This window comes from Schistocerca serialis, chromosome 3 (assembly GCF_023864345.2).
Source record: "Schistocerca serialis cubense isolate TAMUIC-IGC-003099 chromosome 3, iqSchSeri2.2, whole genome shotgun sequence".
NCBI classification, from domain to species: domain Eukaryota; kingdom Metazoa; phylum Arthropoda; class Insecta; order Orthoptera; family Acrididae; genus Schistocerca; species Schistocerca serialis.
Genome location: NC_064640.1, coordinates 753198596 through 753216351, shown reverse-complemented (window position 1 = coordinate 753216351; position 17756 = coordinate 753198596). Strand labels below are relative to the sequence as shown.

Genomic DNA, 17756 nt, shown 5'->3' with positions numbered 1-17756 from the left:
TGGCTGTTTTTATTTACACGTCATCACCAAAATTGTGTGTGTTATTACAGGTGCCTGCTTCCGCAGTTTGGCACTTGAGCGGTATAGGTGAGCACGAAATATAGTAATAGAGTGCAGGAGTTTATTGAGGACCAAAGCAAACTACCTTTTGAATCTTCTTGACAAAGGTTGTACGGTAAAATTCCTACAAGCCTGAGAAATAAGAGAATAGGAAAGGTGTCGACCACACATTCCGAAACATTTAAAACTATCTGATCGGGAAAATATCTAATTAAAAACAAGTCAAACAACATTCAGAATGCAGCAAATAGTGCCTTGTTAGCTAATCCATTTCATTTCGGTACTGCCGTCGTATAAACTTTATTTCTTCAGCTAATTTTTCTGCCATTTGCCTTCTGGCCATCTTCAGAGTGAGGCGACAGACTGAAGGTACGAGACGCTACAGTACTTTCAAGTGTGGCCTTTGGTATATAGTGTAGACGACACGTACAATCCACAAAAGGTGCATGGAACACCGTTGGCAGAAAACTGCGTCGATACCGGTCCCCCTATGCGGTACGAACAATGTCGAAAATCTAGCGTCGACTTCATTTTGGAACTCGGCGCTGAAAGAAGCAGTTGTAATTCGTTTGGCGATGAATTAATTGACAGAGATACCGTTTTCAACCTAGAAAAATAGCGGAATCCGGCATTCTCATTAATAAACTCCAAAAACCGTCGATCAAGTTCAGGTAATAACGACTCATCGATACCCCAGTGTGAGTCGACTGCATAGCCACAGATCCAGTTTATGACGAAAGAGAAATACCAACGGCAGCCGCATGAGGCCATTGAAGCACTTCATTGGCCAAAATTTGTGCCGCGCGAAGACTGGAAACCGGATTTCCCGCTTTACGAGAGCGGTCGCCTTAACCGCTACGGTTATCGGAGCACGCTTCCCGTCCAACCCAAATTCCGGGCTTATTGCACACTATTTCTGTAGCGACCCCTCCCCCCTCTGTTGTCCATTTTCCCCAATTCTCGCAGTATCTCGCATGATTCACGTAAGAGGACTGACCTAGTGTGCATCCACACTGACTGTATCATGATATGCCGTCAGGTCTTAGATATTATTATTATATGTGTTAGTGTCTGGTCTTTTGGACATATACGAAAGAACAGACTCCACACCCAAGGTCCAATTTATGCATACACATTGTCCCCTATCAACCTCTCCAGCCCCTGTGTTTCTTGTGGGTTGTAGTAACGGAAACATTATTGTAACGTACTGTAGCTGAAGTCGGTTCACTCTGAGAATGGCTGGAAGGTATGCGGCCGAAATATTAGAAGCAGAAATAAATTTTAGGGTGCTGTACACCCGAAATGTAATGGATTAATTATTACGCCGCGAAAACATCAACAAGCGTCTTTTCACTTTATCCTCTGTATCGTCTTTCCTTTCTAAGTGCAAAATAACATCGAAAGTTAATTTTCTTTTTAAGTAAATCTGACTTCCTCACTATTAAAGCCATTTTCGTTTAAAAAGCTTATCGATTTCATATTTACACATACTTTAGACTTTTTCTTTGCTCAGATATTGTAAAACGTAAACACCTTTTTGCTTTCGGATATTTGATCTCTCATACAAGAAACATATGAAATTTAAAAATATGAGCAGGGAAAGTTATTCATTCAGTTAGCAGAATTAGCTGAAGAAAGTGTGTTGAACATAGGGTTTCTGCAACATTGTGTGTTCATCACTCAATGATATATTTTACTGTACGTCAGTGATTACTGAAAGGGTAACATGAGACCCTAATTTATGAAGGGATTTTCTTTTTTCTGTTTCCAACTGTTGGATAGTTTCTCGTGTACACAAGCTAAGCAGAAGTAAAAATATGAACATAAAGTTCACTGAGGGGTTCGGCACTCAGAAAAGTTTAAGTTGAAACTAGGTTTCCGTGACTGATGCCATTTTCATTACTCCTCCGGGTAGTTGATCACGCAGTCATGTTGATGTAAGGAGCGAACTCGAACTCCAACGATCAAATTTTGAAGACTGTTCAGCAATATTTTCTGAGTATTTTCATGTAAGGGGCGTGTTGTTCAGGGAGGCTCGTTACAGGCAATAATGTATTTGTGATTTATGCAGTTTGTTACTCCTGTTACCTTCACTTCCATGAAAATACTTCCACAGCAGTGAAAAGGCCTTTAACATGGCGTCACCAAGACGACCTTGGTGGCCTACAGATGCAAAAGTCCTGTGCTATGGCTGACGTTGCTGTGGGAACAGCTTCATTGTGAAGCTCTTCTTTCGCGTTGAGTGAATCATATAATGTGTGTATATCGACAAACTCTTCAGTAGTAAACCTACACGTACCGCTGTGTTGCTGTTACCGTGGAGCTAAATTCAAATGGTTCAAATGGCTCTGAGCACTATGGGACTTAACATCTCAGGTCATCAGTCCCCTAGAACTTAGAACTACTTAAACCTAACTAACCTAAGGACATCACACACATCCATGCCCGAGGCAGGATTCGAACCTGCGACCGTAGCAGTCGCGCGGTTCCGGACTGAAGCGCCTAGAACCGCTCGGCCACAGCGGCCGGCCCGTGGAGCTAACACTGCTGCGAAAACAAAGCCGAGGCAGAATCGAACAGGAATGAATCTAAGCTTCAGGAGTAAACATAGAGTGGCGTTACAGTTCCATCGATATTTGCGCTGCTGTGCATGTATTTTTTGTGTAATACATTTAAAACGGTGAATAGGCGTTAGAATTTAGGTGAGGTACTGAGACTGTTTGATAATTAACAATTGTGCAAAGTTAGATTCCGTTGACAGGATGTCAATCTGTAATCTTCCTTCCTTTGGAGTTGTTGGGTGACAGCTCTGATCTAATATTGAGGTAGCATGTCATGGAGGAGTTAGAGTAAAGGTTGAAAGTAGGATCAGGGTACCTTAAAACAACCATCTTTTAAAGATATTACAAATAGGCCGCAGGCTGCAATAGTGAAGAAATGGCGATATATCTCATACTTATGTAATATGAGCTCCAGATAAGCAATTTTCGATCAGCTACAGTGTCATAAAGATGTTATTACGAATTACGAATATGTGAAACACTCTGTTCCATCACGCATTCTAACGAATTATCCGATGAATGAGTTATTTTACTGACACGAATGGCCGTAACGTCAGAATGTGTTTTAACACGCAAGTTCAAAGCAACGTACCCCCCCCCCCCCCCTCCCATTGTAAAACATTTTTATTGCTTGCAGCTAACGCTCGCAAAAACAGACAAATTACGCGCGCGTAAATTTGCACGTTCCCTTGCGTGTATGTAAATATTACAGTGAGTGAGTCGGAAAGAATGCAGTCCAGGTGGTAAGTGCGAGGAGACTTTTGCTATAAAGCGGCTGAGGCCAGTGGAACAGCTACCGAGTGAAAAAGCAATTTCGCATAATTAAGCTGAGTTGACACATTCGTGTTTGCAGGAACGGCTGCGAACGTGAATAAGTGGCGCATGCACAGTAGGGAAGTGCAGCGCACAAAGCGAGCAGCTGCGAATGGGCCCCACAAAGGCAGCCCACACGGGCGCACCTCGCATTCCTCCACAAACACATTTTTCAGGCTCTGCACTGGGGAGAAACACTTGCAACGACGACGGACTTTTAAATTGTATTTAGCCTTTGTGGGAGCTGAGTGTAAACCTAATTTACAGCCCAGCTTCCCGATGAGGACCCGTGGCGCGTTGACCTACTGCCGCGTTTATTGCTGCTCCGTGCCATATTTGATAATATACAGGGTGTCCCATTTATCTTGACCACCTCAGATAACTTTTTGTCCAGAAGCAAGACAAAAAAATGTACGTAGCAAACGGTGTTTAGCTACCAGGGGGAAATTAACCAACATGACTGCCTTTCTTGCAACTTTCATCGTTACGAAGATATGAACACCGGTACGTCTTTTTTCAAGAGTGTAAAAGATTATCTATCGCGATATTCCAAAAATTCCAGAGAACATCCTGGAAGATATAGTGCGTAAAGTAATTAACTTCACCAAGCAACACTGGAAGCAACGATGAATTCTTTTATCCGACTCGTGGATCAATGTATCGATCTCATGACCACGACTTCGAGCGCCTTTGAATTTTTACCATATTTTGTGGCCACACTTCAACACAGTACTACAGAATGGTATTAGAGATCCCCATTTCTGTTTCTTTTCAAGATGAACGTTGCGTGATACTTTTTGAACAGGTCACTTAACAGAATGACCGGTGTGCATGTTCCTCGTATTTCCATTTGTTTTCCGATAGTCCAGCAAGTGGACAAGTTAAGTTACCCTGAGTACCTACACTTAGTGCTGGTGAAGGAGAGTCGAAGTCAGTTTTGTGATACGTTTTTAAAAATGTCATGCGAACATGAATGGTACACTGTGAAACGTTTTTGAACGGATCTTGAGGAATGGAAGTGATTGCCATCGTGGTAGCTAAACTACATTTGACTGGTACTTTTTAGTGCTGGACAAAAGGTTGTTTGCCGGCCAGTGTGGCCAAGCGGTTAAAGGCGCTACAGTCTGGAACCGCGTGACCGCTACGGTCGCAGGTTCGAATCCTGCCTCGGGCATGGATGTGTGTGATGTTCTTAGGTTAGTTAGGTTTAAGCAGTTCTAAGTTCTAGGGGACTGATGACTTAGAAATTAAGTCCCATAGTGCTCAGAGCCATTTGAACAAAAGGTTGTTTGCGGTGACTAAGATAAATTGGACACTGTATAGCGCCTGCTCTACCTTCATTCGGTCCAGCATACAAGGTACAAAATATTTTATAATTATGAATTATCCCCACAAACAAAATTGTAGCTTCATAGTCAGCACTTAAATCGAAAATTGTTTTTTTTTCTTTTTAACAGGCAGCAAACGGCATAGATTTTCTGGAGTAATATTTATTTGTTTATCAGCTAGCTCTCAAGTCACTGGGATTTATCAATAGATTGTCACATTTACAGTAGATTACAGCGTAAATAATGTGTGAATGATCGCGAAGGTATTTTAGAGTTCCGTAAGTAAAAACGGAACTTCTATTGGACCACTGTTTCGTCCGTCCCTCTGTCTGTCTGTCCGTCTGTTGAGACACCTCTTTCTCAGGAAAGGGTAGAGGTGTCAGACTGAAATTTATGTCATATACTAAGGACAACGGTCCATTCAAGGTGGAAAAATTTAAGCTTGTAGGCAAATGCAATCAAAAGATATAGTTATTTATCACATAATTTGATACTCGCTAACTCACTGCTCAAAATCAGTGGATGAACTATCAGTGTACGTAATTAAGTTTGTACGGAACCCTCAGACTGCTCGCATTTGTCCGGTTTTTCTTATTGTTGATCTTCAGTTCACATCATATAACCCGTTTGTCCTTGCTTAAAATATAGAGGTACTGATAGATCATTACTTTTAGAATACTTATTCGTTTGTTTGCACATAAGTACGAACATGCGTGCGCGCGCACTCACGGACCCACCCACCCACCCACATCCACACACACACACACACACACACACACACACTCACACACACACACACACACACACACACACACACACACACGCGCGCGCGCGCGCGCGCGTGCACACACACACACACACACATACATACACACACACACACAGAGGGGGGGAGAGACATACGCGCGCGCGCTCGTTGTAGATAGAATATACAAGCACATAGTTAATGACGGACCAGTTCAGTATAATCATTGTAAATTGAAAAGTTACAGAGAACTTTTGTGGAGTACATTGTCCGAGGAATGTTGGTTTTGCGCGAGTATTACACTGTCAAAACTCTTTGACCAATATTTGAAAAATCGCTAGTATCACGCTACAACTTTTATAAATGATATGATAAGAGTACCCCAGTACACTATACAGGACGTTATAAATAATCTTTCGTAAAGGGTATTTGACAAAAATCTTTTGCAGTGTGATACGAGCCATAGATGTGGATACCTGCGCAGCAGTGAATCTGTACATGGCGTTGAAAAGTCAATGATCTTGTGTTGTTAACAAAGACATCACGCTGGTTGGGAACGGATGGCCAAGCTTCACAAGTTCTTGTAAAAGGAATTTAATACTTCAATACACTCTGTGACAACAAAAAAAAGATTATCTGCGTCGATCGCGAAAATTGTAGAAGGAAGGTAAATTATGGTTTAACGTTCCGTTGAAGACGAGGTCGCCAGACACGAACTACAAGCTCTGATGAAGGAAGGATGCCCTTTTCAAAGGGACCATCCCAGCAGTTGGCAGAAGCCATTAGGGAAAGCACGGAAACTGAAAGCTAGACGGCTGGGCTGTGATTTGTACCTCTGTCCTACCAGTGGCAGACATATATGTGTGGCGCGCGGGGCGCCCCCCCCCCCCCCCCCCGGCCACCCTTGCAGGGCTGCCACGATTGCCACCCGCGCCGTCCTCTCCAGTCAGCCAGCACACTATTTTCTTTCGTCAGTCGACTCGACTGAATCGAACTATCGAGTAACTGCGAGTAATTGTTGTTTCCTATGTAGCATGCGCGTCCGCGTAATCGTATTTTATACTTTTCTGTCTGGCACATAGAAAGCTAACACATATCTACGTTCTTCTGGCTGGCATTTGTTCGAGAAAAGCCGCAAATATTCTACTGTTTTCTTGTACAGGGTACCTTCGATACGTAGCGTAGGAAATGCGGACTATTCATCGAATAGGCGCATAGAATTGATCATATAAGGAAGAGAACCACAATTGTAACTTTCTTATATCATAAGATGGCATTGTCTTGTATATGTGTGTACTCATTTTATATAAAACTTTCTTAAACTTTGCATATGACTTGATTATTTTTTATTATGGTAAAAGTAAAGGTAGCCAACGGCCTTGCCGCAGTGGTAACACCGGTTCCCGTCAGATCATCGAAGTTAAGCGCTGTCGGGTTGGGCTATTACTTGGATGGGTGACCATCCGGTCTACCTTGCGCTGTTGGCAAGCGGGGTGCACTCAGCCCTTGTGAGGCAAACTGAGGAGCTACTTGATAGAGAAGTAGCGGCTCCGGTCTCGGAGACGGACATATGACTGGGAGAGCGGTGTGCTGACCACATGCCCCCGCATATCCGCATCCAGTGACGTCTATGGACTGAGGATGACACGGCGGCCCGTCGGTACCGTTGGGCCTTCACATCCTGTTCGGGAGGAGTTTAGTTTTTTAAAAGTAAAAGTAGCTCAAGATATCTTTAGCGCCTCCTCGTTGAGGTTTTTCTACATCCGACACTGTGTCTTACCGGCAAATGCTGTAATGGTGGAGGAGACGATGCGGACCTTTTTTATGATTAACAGTTTCATAGTTAGTTATGAACGGTGAGACATTATGAAAAGTCTCGCTTATATTCCAGACATCGTATCACTATATCAGTTGGTCACTTCCTAGTTGTTAACCACACTCTACAAATGATGGAATATTCGAACCACAAAAGAATGCCACACGATCTTCTGAATTCTGTACAGAAGTTTCGCGGTGATATAGATGATTACAGAATAAATTTTTCACTTAGAAATTGAGTTTTCCTAGCAGACTACAACGGTATTCTGCGCCTACGCTTGAATATGTAACATTGCCTTTGGTGGACAATGTTCTTGACAACTGAATTTTCCAGGAAAGGGTCAGGGTTCGAGTCCCTTCCCGCACACAGTCTTAATGCCGGATCGTTGGGAAACGGTTGCACAAATCTGTACAGTGAAAGATGCAGTCTGGGAATAAACCGCAGACGATGGCTATGCCAGACCTTGCAATATTTATTCTCACGGTAGTGAAGATTCACTGACTTATGCGAGGGGACTTCCGAGATGTTTGAAAGTAGGAGAGACGTATTGGTAGACAGAAGCTGTAAGGCAGATCCTAAGTCGTAGCTGCATAGCTCAATCGATATGACAACGACTAAAATCAAGTATTCGAATTCGAATTGTGATCCTACACTCAGTTTCAATTTGTTAGGAACTTCCGATCCAGACGTTGTTCGCAATATTTTTTGCATAAGAAGTGACAATAAACTAGGGAAAATCGCTATGGAATACGGTCTGGAAATTCATATTAAAAAAAGAAAGATAATATCTAGTCACGGACAAGATTTTTATGAGATAATGCTGGTCCAAGGAACTACAATATGGAACAGTTGAAAGAACTCAACTTCTTGTGAATGAACATAAAATTTAAGAGAGACAGGAATATTTAGCCTACAGTAAATTGCGCACTTTGTAATGTTCATGTGACTCTTTAAGAGAACACCCATAACTAGGAAAATAAGGAAAGGGGTACTCTTGTACTGTATAACTGTTTACCCTTATCTGAAATTTATTTGTTTCGTATGCGTGGACCATGGGTGTATAGATGATGACGAGGATGGAGTTAGCTGAATTCAGGATTTTGGATTTTGTTACAGGGTACATATTTTTATATAGTAAATAGATCGAAGATTTTGTTACAGAGGGCGTGTATTCAGTTTTTTAACAAAGAACATGGAAATGTTTGCAGAGTGACATGCAAAGAGATTGCCTTGGAAGATTCTGAATTGCGTCCGCAGTAGAAATTTGGAGCTATCTCTAACGTGATCGATCCAGCAGTTTAGATTCGGAGCTGATGATGTAGACAGGGATGATAAGAAAGAGCACTTGGCCACAGGCATAAGATATAATTATTGTCACGTAGCCGACAGATGGCTGGCCAACAGTATCTGGACATGGACGAACTCCGAAGAAAGATGGGATTTGTCAAGATTTTCCATGTACCTCAACACTCATGTGACAATAATACATCCTTCCGGTATAACTGTCGCAAAAGTTGAGCTCCTGATAATCATTACTGTAGATGCCGTAGCCTACCAAATATCTCAACTTACATCGTATAAAGAATACCTAAATATTTAGCAGTACGGCAACAATTATGCCTTTCTCTCGCACTTTGCACTAACGAAGACAAAGACAACGAAAAATAGTAATTGTCCTTTCTTCATAAATGATTTTTATTCTTGTATTCATTGCGAAGGTTGGTTCTGTGCAGTTCTTCACACTATTCTGTCGTGGGGCGAATAACGACTGCAGCCTACAATAGTTTTTACCCTACACACCTTCCTCCACAGCCAAAATAAATTCTACTCGATTAGTAATGTGTCCTATCAGGCTATCCCTTCTTTTAGTCAATTTTGTCACAAAATGCTTTCTTCCCCACCTCTTCTTAGTATCTCTTCATTATTTACCCGCTTGACCCTTCTAATCTTCATCATTCCTTCATTGAATTACATTTCAAAAGCACTTTTCTCTCCTAGTCTGTACTGTTCATCATTCATGTTTCACTTCCATATAAGTCTAAATTCCAAACAAATAATTTAGAAAAAGCTTCCTAACATTTAAATTCGTATTCGATGTTAATATATTTCTCTTTCACAGGAAAACTTCTGTTGTTTTCGTCAGTCTAAGTTTTATATCGTCTTTACCTCTATCGTCGTCAGTTATTTTGTTGCCTAAATAGCAGAACCCTACTTTCAGCGTCCCATTTCCTAATCTTTTTCTCTCAGCATCACATTATGTAATTCTACTAATTCTAGTACTCTTGCTTTACTTTCTTTCACGTTCATACGAAACCCTCATTCCGTTAAAACACTCTGATAAGTCCGTGGCCGTCTATTGGAGAATAAGTCGTCAACAAACCTCAAAGTTCCATTACCCTTGTTTTACCTTTATACTTACCTTACAACCTCTTTCGAAAACAGTTATGCAGAATCGAGTATTATGCTGAGTACTGATACAAACGGCTTGTACAAATTGAATAATATAAAGTGTGCTGACAGCACACCCAAAGCGAACAAACAGAGAAAAGCTGCAGAATGTGTTTTAGCTGAAGAGTACCCTTTTGCTTCCGACGCCATATAACCTAGACATAAACGCTGTGTGCGACCACAGCAGGGAAGATGAAGAGGAGCTGCAGCGTTATGAGCAAACGCCGCACTGAGGGACGCAACCCACAAAAGAGTCTCTTTGTTTTCATTGCCACGCAGAAACATCTAAAATGCTTTGCAGCAGTAAACGTCGGTGTTGTGGTCTCTACGAACCGCTGCAAACATTGTTGTGGTTTCGTTCAGCAGAAGGCACTAACACCATTGAGGCTACAAAGTGCTTTACACATTAATGATGTGTGCTCTTGTGCCGGAACCCAAGTCTGCATTTCTTTCCTCTACTGCTTACGGATTACAACACTATGAGATGATCTTGCGGACGTTTATGGTAGTAACAGCCGCATAGTAACAGAGTTTTTTGTTTAAACATGTAGACTGTAAAGTACGCGAAAGTAAGGGAAGTGTCCCGTTGTCAGTAGCGAATCACAAAGGAAAAATAGTGACGACTTTAACCTTTGAGAAAATAGGCACTCTTCATTCAAACTGACCATAGCGGTTGTGATCCCACTTGAAAAGGATTCGGACTTTTTTCTCATGTTCTCACCACCTGCGAAGCCGATTACTTTTGATCCGGCGTTCAAATCAAATTCAAGGAAACAACACCTTTCATAGGGCTCTGACCTTATGTAACTTTCGAGAATCTCATTTAGTGAACATCTAAATGTGTTATGGTAGCAGGAAAGTTATTTCAAATTTCTATAACGCGTGATATACTGGAAATGATGCGAGGCTCATTGTTATCATGTATGGGGGTTAAAGCTGTGTGTGCGCTACTTTCACAAATATCAGAAATCTAAAATTTTATTATTTTGTGTCACTGATAGAGCTAATTTTATGGTGTTGCTAATTACTAAATATTTCACGCTGGTTGTGGCGAGGTTTGCAATGACAAGCTTCTCTTCTTTTAATCAGGATTATCAATATCACTTAAAGCTGTATGACTTCACCTATTTGAGCAAACTGACCATCGCCCTGAAGCAAAACAATTGCGCTCTAATAAATTGCAAGATTCGACGACTGGACTAGAAAATAGCATTCCCGCTGAGAATGCACTTTTCTCTCAATAATTTACTTTGCAATCTTAGCAAATAAACGGGTTTCAGGATGAAAATTCAAAGAGATGACAGTCAAAAAGCCAAACAGAAATCACGTGTATCAGCTTCCACGCCAAGACTTTAGTTTATTGCTACCTTAATGATCCTCACCAAACCCATTTCCTTAAACAGCACTTCTTCACCTAACTATTACCTCCATGATCTAAAGCAAATCTACCCTAGAATTACAACACCCATTAATGTTAAATCACTATACATTCGTGTTCAGAAGTCGCAGGTCTCAACGATTCATTTGTTTTCTATGTACGCAAGAGACACACGGATTGCCACACGATTGGTTTATGTATGGTCGTTTTTAACAGGACTACTACTGTGAAAACGCACAAAATTTGTTTCAATTTCCTTATTCCAAAACGGCAGAAAAGTTGATTATACCATACGTTAAAACAGAGGATTTCTGTTCTGCTTTCCGTTGGTTAAGTGATCATTCGGTGGGAGCAGGGTCTAAATTCCAGTCCTACCACTCGGCTTTAGGTTAGACAAAGTCAGTTAATGCAAATTTCTGTTTGGTTCTTTTGCAAAGGACACGGCTGATTTCTTTCCTCATTCTTACCCAATCCCAGTTTACACTTCAGCATTAATGACCAGGTTGTCGACGAACATTAAATACTTATCTTCCTTTATTTTATTTTGAAAATTCCTTCCGGTCATTCACATTTTAATTTTTCAGCGTTTATCTAAATTCCTTCAGGCACTTGCAGGGTGCTTCCTTCGGACAGGACTTAATCTTTCGTCATGTCTTAGCAGTCTTCAATTGAAATGATCAGTTTCCTTGAAGATCGAACAGTCCACGGGTGTACTGCCTGTTCTTATTATCCAACGGGCACAATATTTCAGCGATCAGACATGTCGTCATCGTCAGTCAGGTGCGCTGACCAGGGACCATCTCATCGACCGAGATTGCGGCTAAAATCTTAGCAAGCCTTGGGAACCAACACTGAGTTTAATTAAGGAGACTCTCAGCAAACAAAACGATTTGGCGATCAGGGTGGACGCAGAACTTACATCAACGCCATCACAGACGCCGATGCTAGAGTCTCCGCGACTGCCGATGCCGACGCGCAGCCGAGGGCGCGGACCGCGTACGGAGCGGTTCGCCGGAGTAGGCAATATTAGTTGGCCACGCGCTCTCAGCAGTTAAATTCGTCAGCTCACCCGACGATGGCGATATGTCTGATGGCCGAAATATTGTGTCAGTTAGACACTATGAACAGGCAGTACACCTGTGGACTGTTCGATGAACAAATACACCTGGAGAAACTGAAGAATAATAGTTTCTTTGAAGTTGATCGAGCCTTCATTTGTCGTCCTGCAAGTAGCTTGCACATTTCTGTGGAACAATATCTGCTGTTCCATCTACTGGCGGGATGTCTCCTATGGTATTATCACTTTTGCGTGGAGGAGATAAGTGGAATGAATTTCGCCACAAACTGGCCGTGAACGGAATCTACGTGCATCGGAGGGCAAAAGCAGGTTCCTTTGGCATTGGACAACCATCTAGCGACTATGAAGTACGAATCGGTTACATTGTGGGGATACATAACTACAGAGACGTCCCAAGGATTTTGAAACATGACTCACAGGCCAAGTGATGTTGGCCCCATTAGACATATTTGCTTAAATTAATGGCACGGCGTTTCTTAACAAGATAAATGGAAGCCTCACCGTCTCTATCTTCAAGCAAATCGAGTTTACTTTCTCTACAAATGGCTCACGTTCAGTGACAGCAACTACCAGGATGACGATGGCAGTAGGAAGAATAAACGAGCTATGCATTTACAAAGACGATTATTGATCTTTAGTCACGGTCCTTTTGTTTTTCATCCTTCCACGAGAAGGATCAGTGCAGGTGACCAGATACGTTAAATTGTATTTCTCTCAAAAAAAGGCACATTCGTCCTCGCAGTGCTAGTAGATGCAGTTCAGCAAGTTTCCTGAATGTGTGAACGTTCCACTTGAGTACTACAGTATTGGAGCCGGTTTATCTCTGAGAGTGATGTCTGTCCCTCATACTTCCGCGATGACTATTATGCCGTACTTAGAAGACCAGACGTCGGACTTTATAATTGCCTCAAGCACACTCCAAAGTCCACAGCTTCTTCAGCTAGGCCCGATACATTCCACTGGCTAAATGATTCTTTGATCATCTGATTCATTGCTTGTGACACTTATCTTTCGATATCTGGCTTCTCATTCGACATTTATTTTATAATGGTGACTTGGGTGGGTTTGTCATGTAATATATTGTCTATCGTGGGCTGTCTGCGGTAGTAACTTGCCGACCTATGGATTCGTGTCTCTGTGGCTGAAGTTGTTGAGTTGGCAGTTGTAAATCATCGAGCCAATACAGCACTGAAAGTACACCTACAAGCACAATGATTTGTGTTGACGTTACTTTCCTGAGTTAATTTCTGAGATGGGCTTTCTTACAGCCGAAGCGATTGATGTCACGAAGGAATAGAGTTTTAATGATCTGCAAGTTGCTTCACCTGTTTCTTCTTCCCGTTTGCCGATGAGCACTTGAGACTCCGCTCCTTCAGGGAACACAGACGTTCAGGGCTGCATATTGCGCAATATTTACATCTACTTACTCCTCTCATCGGACTACTCTTCAGACTACACTTTCTGCAATTTCAGAACATCCTCTGTAATAATATCTCCACACTATTCATCGGTTAATACTAAGAATTAATTCTATTGTCACTTTGTCGTGGAGTATCATTTTACCTGGCTGTATGATAATAAAGACAAATGATCAACACCTACTATAGAAATGTGTGGTGTGAGAAAACACCCAATTTTCGTAACAACAGTACAACAGGAGAAGATGCTCTATCCAGAAAAAGCCTGACGTTCTTCAACAAATTTGATATAACTGCGATGCGGCGACTGCTATGTACATTGTATACGCGCTGTGTCTCCTGGGAATAGTCTGCCGCATTTTCGCTGTTGTTTCGGTAAATATTTTTAAATTTCTTTATGCACTGTATATATAGCTCGAACAAATACTATCATGACACGTTTCGTGTGACGTCCAGCACTGACTCGAAACGCCAGTATGTTTCGCGTAACAGAAGAAAACAGTATTGGAAAATTACTTGTTTATTCGATAGAGTGGTCCGACAGTGCTGTGTTCGGTTTAATGATACGTATTAACAGGAAAACACGAAGAAGAATAAATAGTACTCCATCAGCATCTGACGATTCTTAGGGAAAGCGCTTGATATATGGTAATATACGTTCTTCGACATTTCGACTATTTCGTAATATGTTCCAATCTTGTGAAATACCTTGCAGAAAACGAGTTTTGACACGTAACCAACACGGATTTAGAAAATGTAGTTCTTGTGAAGCACAACTGACTCTTTATTCACACGAAGTAATGAGTGCTGCCAAAAGGGAGTCTCAAGTTGATGTCCTATTTCTAGATTACCAGAAGGCTTTTCAAATCGTTCCTTAAAAGCTGCTTTTAAACAAATTGCATGCCTATGGAGTATATCTCTGTTGTGCGATTAGATTAGCGGTTTTCTGACGGGTAGGTTACAGTACGCAGCAACTGACGATTAGTCATTTTGCGAAATCATTTAGCGAAACCGAAGTGAAATCTGCGTTTATCCAAAACAGTGACATAGGTCCCATGCTGTTCTTAATTTATGTAAACGATTTAGAAGACAATCTGAAAAGCCCTCGTCGACTTTTTGCAGTTGAAGCTGACGTTTACTGTCTAGTATAGTCACCAAAAAACCAAAGCGAATTGCAAAATAGTATCTGCGTTGTCTCGAATGAAAAACAGTCCACAGTTGCACTAAATTATGTTTATTTTAAACCTTGACCAGACTCTCTGCTATAATAATATAGCCTTCTTCAGAAGTCATACACGCTAATAAATGAAAAATGTCTTAGCGTGTATGACTTCTGAAGAAAGCTATATTATTATAGCACACACCATGGTCAAGGTTTAAAATAAACATAATTTAGTGCAACTGTGCGCTGTTTTTCCTTCGAGACAATTTAGTAACGGTTGCTGTTGTCGCTGCTATGGTGAAAATAATATAATATCTGCATATATAAGATCTAAAAAAATAGAAATTTAGTCACTTATAGCAAATGTTGGGATAGTGAACCAAACACTGCGTGTTATTGGCAGAATACTTATGAGATGATCGCCTTCTTCCAGACAGTTATAGTGGGGAACTAAAGTTAACGTGGATTCCGAAATACAGTGCAGCCTGGCAATTTTCCCGTTATTGAATCATTTCCAGGAGTGAAAGAACCGATAAGTAGCTTGAAAAATTGCGAGCCTTACTGGTCACGGAATTCTGAACCTTTGGACTTGTAGTCTGATACTAATCCGCTTTGCCAAGGAGCCACGAAAATACATCGATCCTCTGAGAAACAAAAGCTTCAGTATCTCGGTACATAAAAAGGGCAAAAGTGTTACCAATACAGCAGATTAATTTGCTCTCTCAGCACTGTCAACTGTCTTCGTTTGATATTTAGTCTTGGGTAGAGGATTTGTGTGAGAACATGCACACGAAGAGAAGGTAGAAATGCCAAATTTCGTTTTAAAATTCTACAGTACTTTGATACATGAATTCGTACTGTAAATAAGAAAACGCTTTTGCCATTACTGTTCTGTTGACCTACATTCTCCATAGATGAGAAGTATTCCTATTTTCACTTCGATGGTGTACATTACACTTACACGAACCTGCAACTGCGAACGGTTGACTGAACGAGCGGTGTGCATTTTGCACGTGTTTCCATTTGTTTATCGTTAATTCCAGCAAGTGGACGAGTTCTGTTACCCAGGTTACCTCTACTGTGTGCTACTACACGCGAAGCAATGTCAGGTTTTTAAATAAATTTATGCTTACGTTAGTAGTACACAGTGATGCATTTTTCAACGGGTGTTGAGGTGAGGAAGTGGACTACCAAATAAAAAATATGAGGTACTATTTAAATTACGTTCTGGTGTTCATATCTTCGTAAACATCGTTTCCTTGATACATTTTTATTTTCTTTTTGGACAAGAAGTTATTTATGGTGGCCAAGATACGTAGGATACACTGTGTACGTGTAGGAGAGTTACTCTGCAGCAAGATATATATACCTCGTAATAAGCATATCTCAGCATTTTAAACTTTTGAATTTTGTGACTATTTATACGAAATATTGAACATAAATTTTTTGTTGGATGACAGCCTGCAACTGTCTTTTGGTTTCGTGCCGCGGGATAGTCGCTTAGTGATATAGATTAACACGCTGATACCAATTGTACATTAACGTAAACTGATAATATTTTAGCAACATCTCTAGAATAATACTCATCACACCGATATCTGAACATCGTCTGTGAACATCACTAGTGTCAAAACCTTCTCGGGAGGTCTTCAGATGAGAAAGGAAACTACTGCAATGTGAGAGACACTTATGGCAGATATGCGTTTAACTTTTGAAAAATACCGTAACAATGGAAAAGCGAATGGAGATAATAAGGAGACAGCATGATGAGCTTCAGAAAGAGGCACTGAAGAGGGAAGATCCTCCTGAGACCAAAGCGCGCTATTCCCTCGTCAAGTGAAGTTGTGTGATCATCTTCTACAACAAGAAATTTATCTCCATCGGCGTAGGTCTCTCATTTATTTTTTCTGTGGTGAGCAACCGACGTACGTTGTGTCAAAACAATTAAACGAGAGGAAGGCTTCCGTAATATATCTTGCATCTCATTACTAGTAACAGCTACGCAGCATGAACTGAGTGAAGGGTTGCATGAATTATTATATAAAGCTGCTTGGGTGTAATATAAACTGAGCGGAAATAGTGCCCAACGAATCTTCTACTTTAAAACAGTAAAAGCAAAGGAAGTTACCACCAGTTTTCGATAATGTGGTAAAAAGTGAAAAGGATATATACATAACACTGTGTGGACTACAAAAGAAGCTGTTGCTGTCCTAAGAAGAACCTGAGATGTTTTTGAAGTCCTTTTTGTATTGGGAGTTCTTACTTCTCAACTGAAATATACATTTTGTAATATAAGTGAACTTCTTTGTCGATCATATTTTATATAATCGTAATCTAATTGCGTAGGCTTCCGCGGCCAGAGTCAGTCGACATGAAAGTTCTCTCGGTGTGGTACCGCGTCATAAAGTATAAAACTACTGCAGCTCTAGTTTTATACATCATGACGCGGTACCACACCCAGAAAACTTTTATGTCGAATAATCGTAATCGTTGACAAGTCTGGGAGCACTACTAGAATGTGTTCACCATTTATAAAATTTTTTCCATATTCATGCTGTGTATGGCGAGTCTCGCTGCCCATTTATTTTGAAAATTGATGTGAATCGTTCATCCAACAGTCCCCATTGAAAAGCACTTATTATATACATCCACAAATGTCTCATAGAACACACACTGTGAAGCCACAATTAGTGATGGTACAAAATTTTATTAACAAGTTGTCATGTAAAAACCAGTTAAGGCCGTGGATGTACGTCTTCAGTGGTTTCCCTAGATCGCTGAATCCAAATGCCACAATGATTCTTTTGAAAAGGAAACGACCAATATCCTTCCCCATCCTGTTCCAACCCTAGCTTGCGTTTCATCTCTAATGACCTTTCTTTCTTCCTTTTTATTACACAAAGAAAATGAGGACAATTCGAAACATATTTTGGTTCAAGAGTGCCT

At 41.0% G+C, this 17756-nt stretch overlaps 1 protein-coding gene and 1 pseudogene across 1 annotated transcript in view; one reads left to right on the top strand and one right to left on the bottom strand.

The window, feature by feature from the left end:
- The window catches only part of LOC126471196 (zinc finger protein ZIC 3-like), a 442250-nt gene that overhangs the window by 195313 nt on the left and 229181 nt on the right, over window positions 1-17756 (bottom strand). The gene's annotated exons all lie outside the window — the stretch shown is intronic.
- LOC126472171 (5S ribosomal RNA) lies at window positions 6877-6994 on the top strand (annotated as a pseudogene).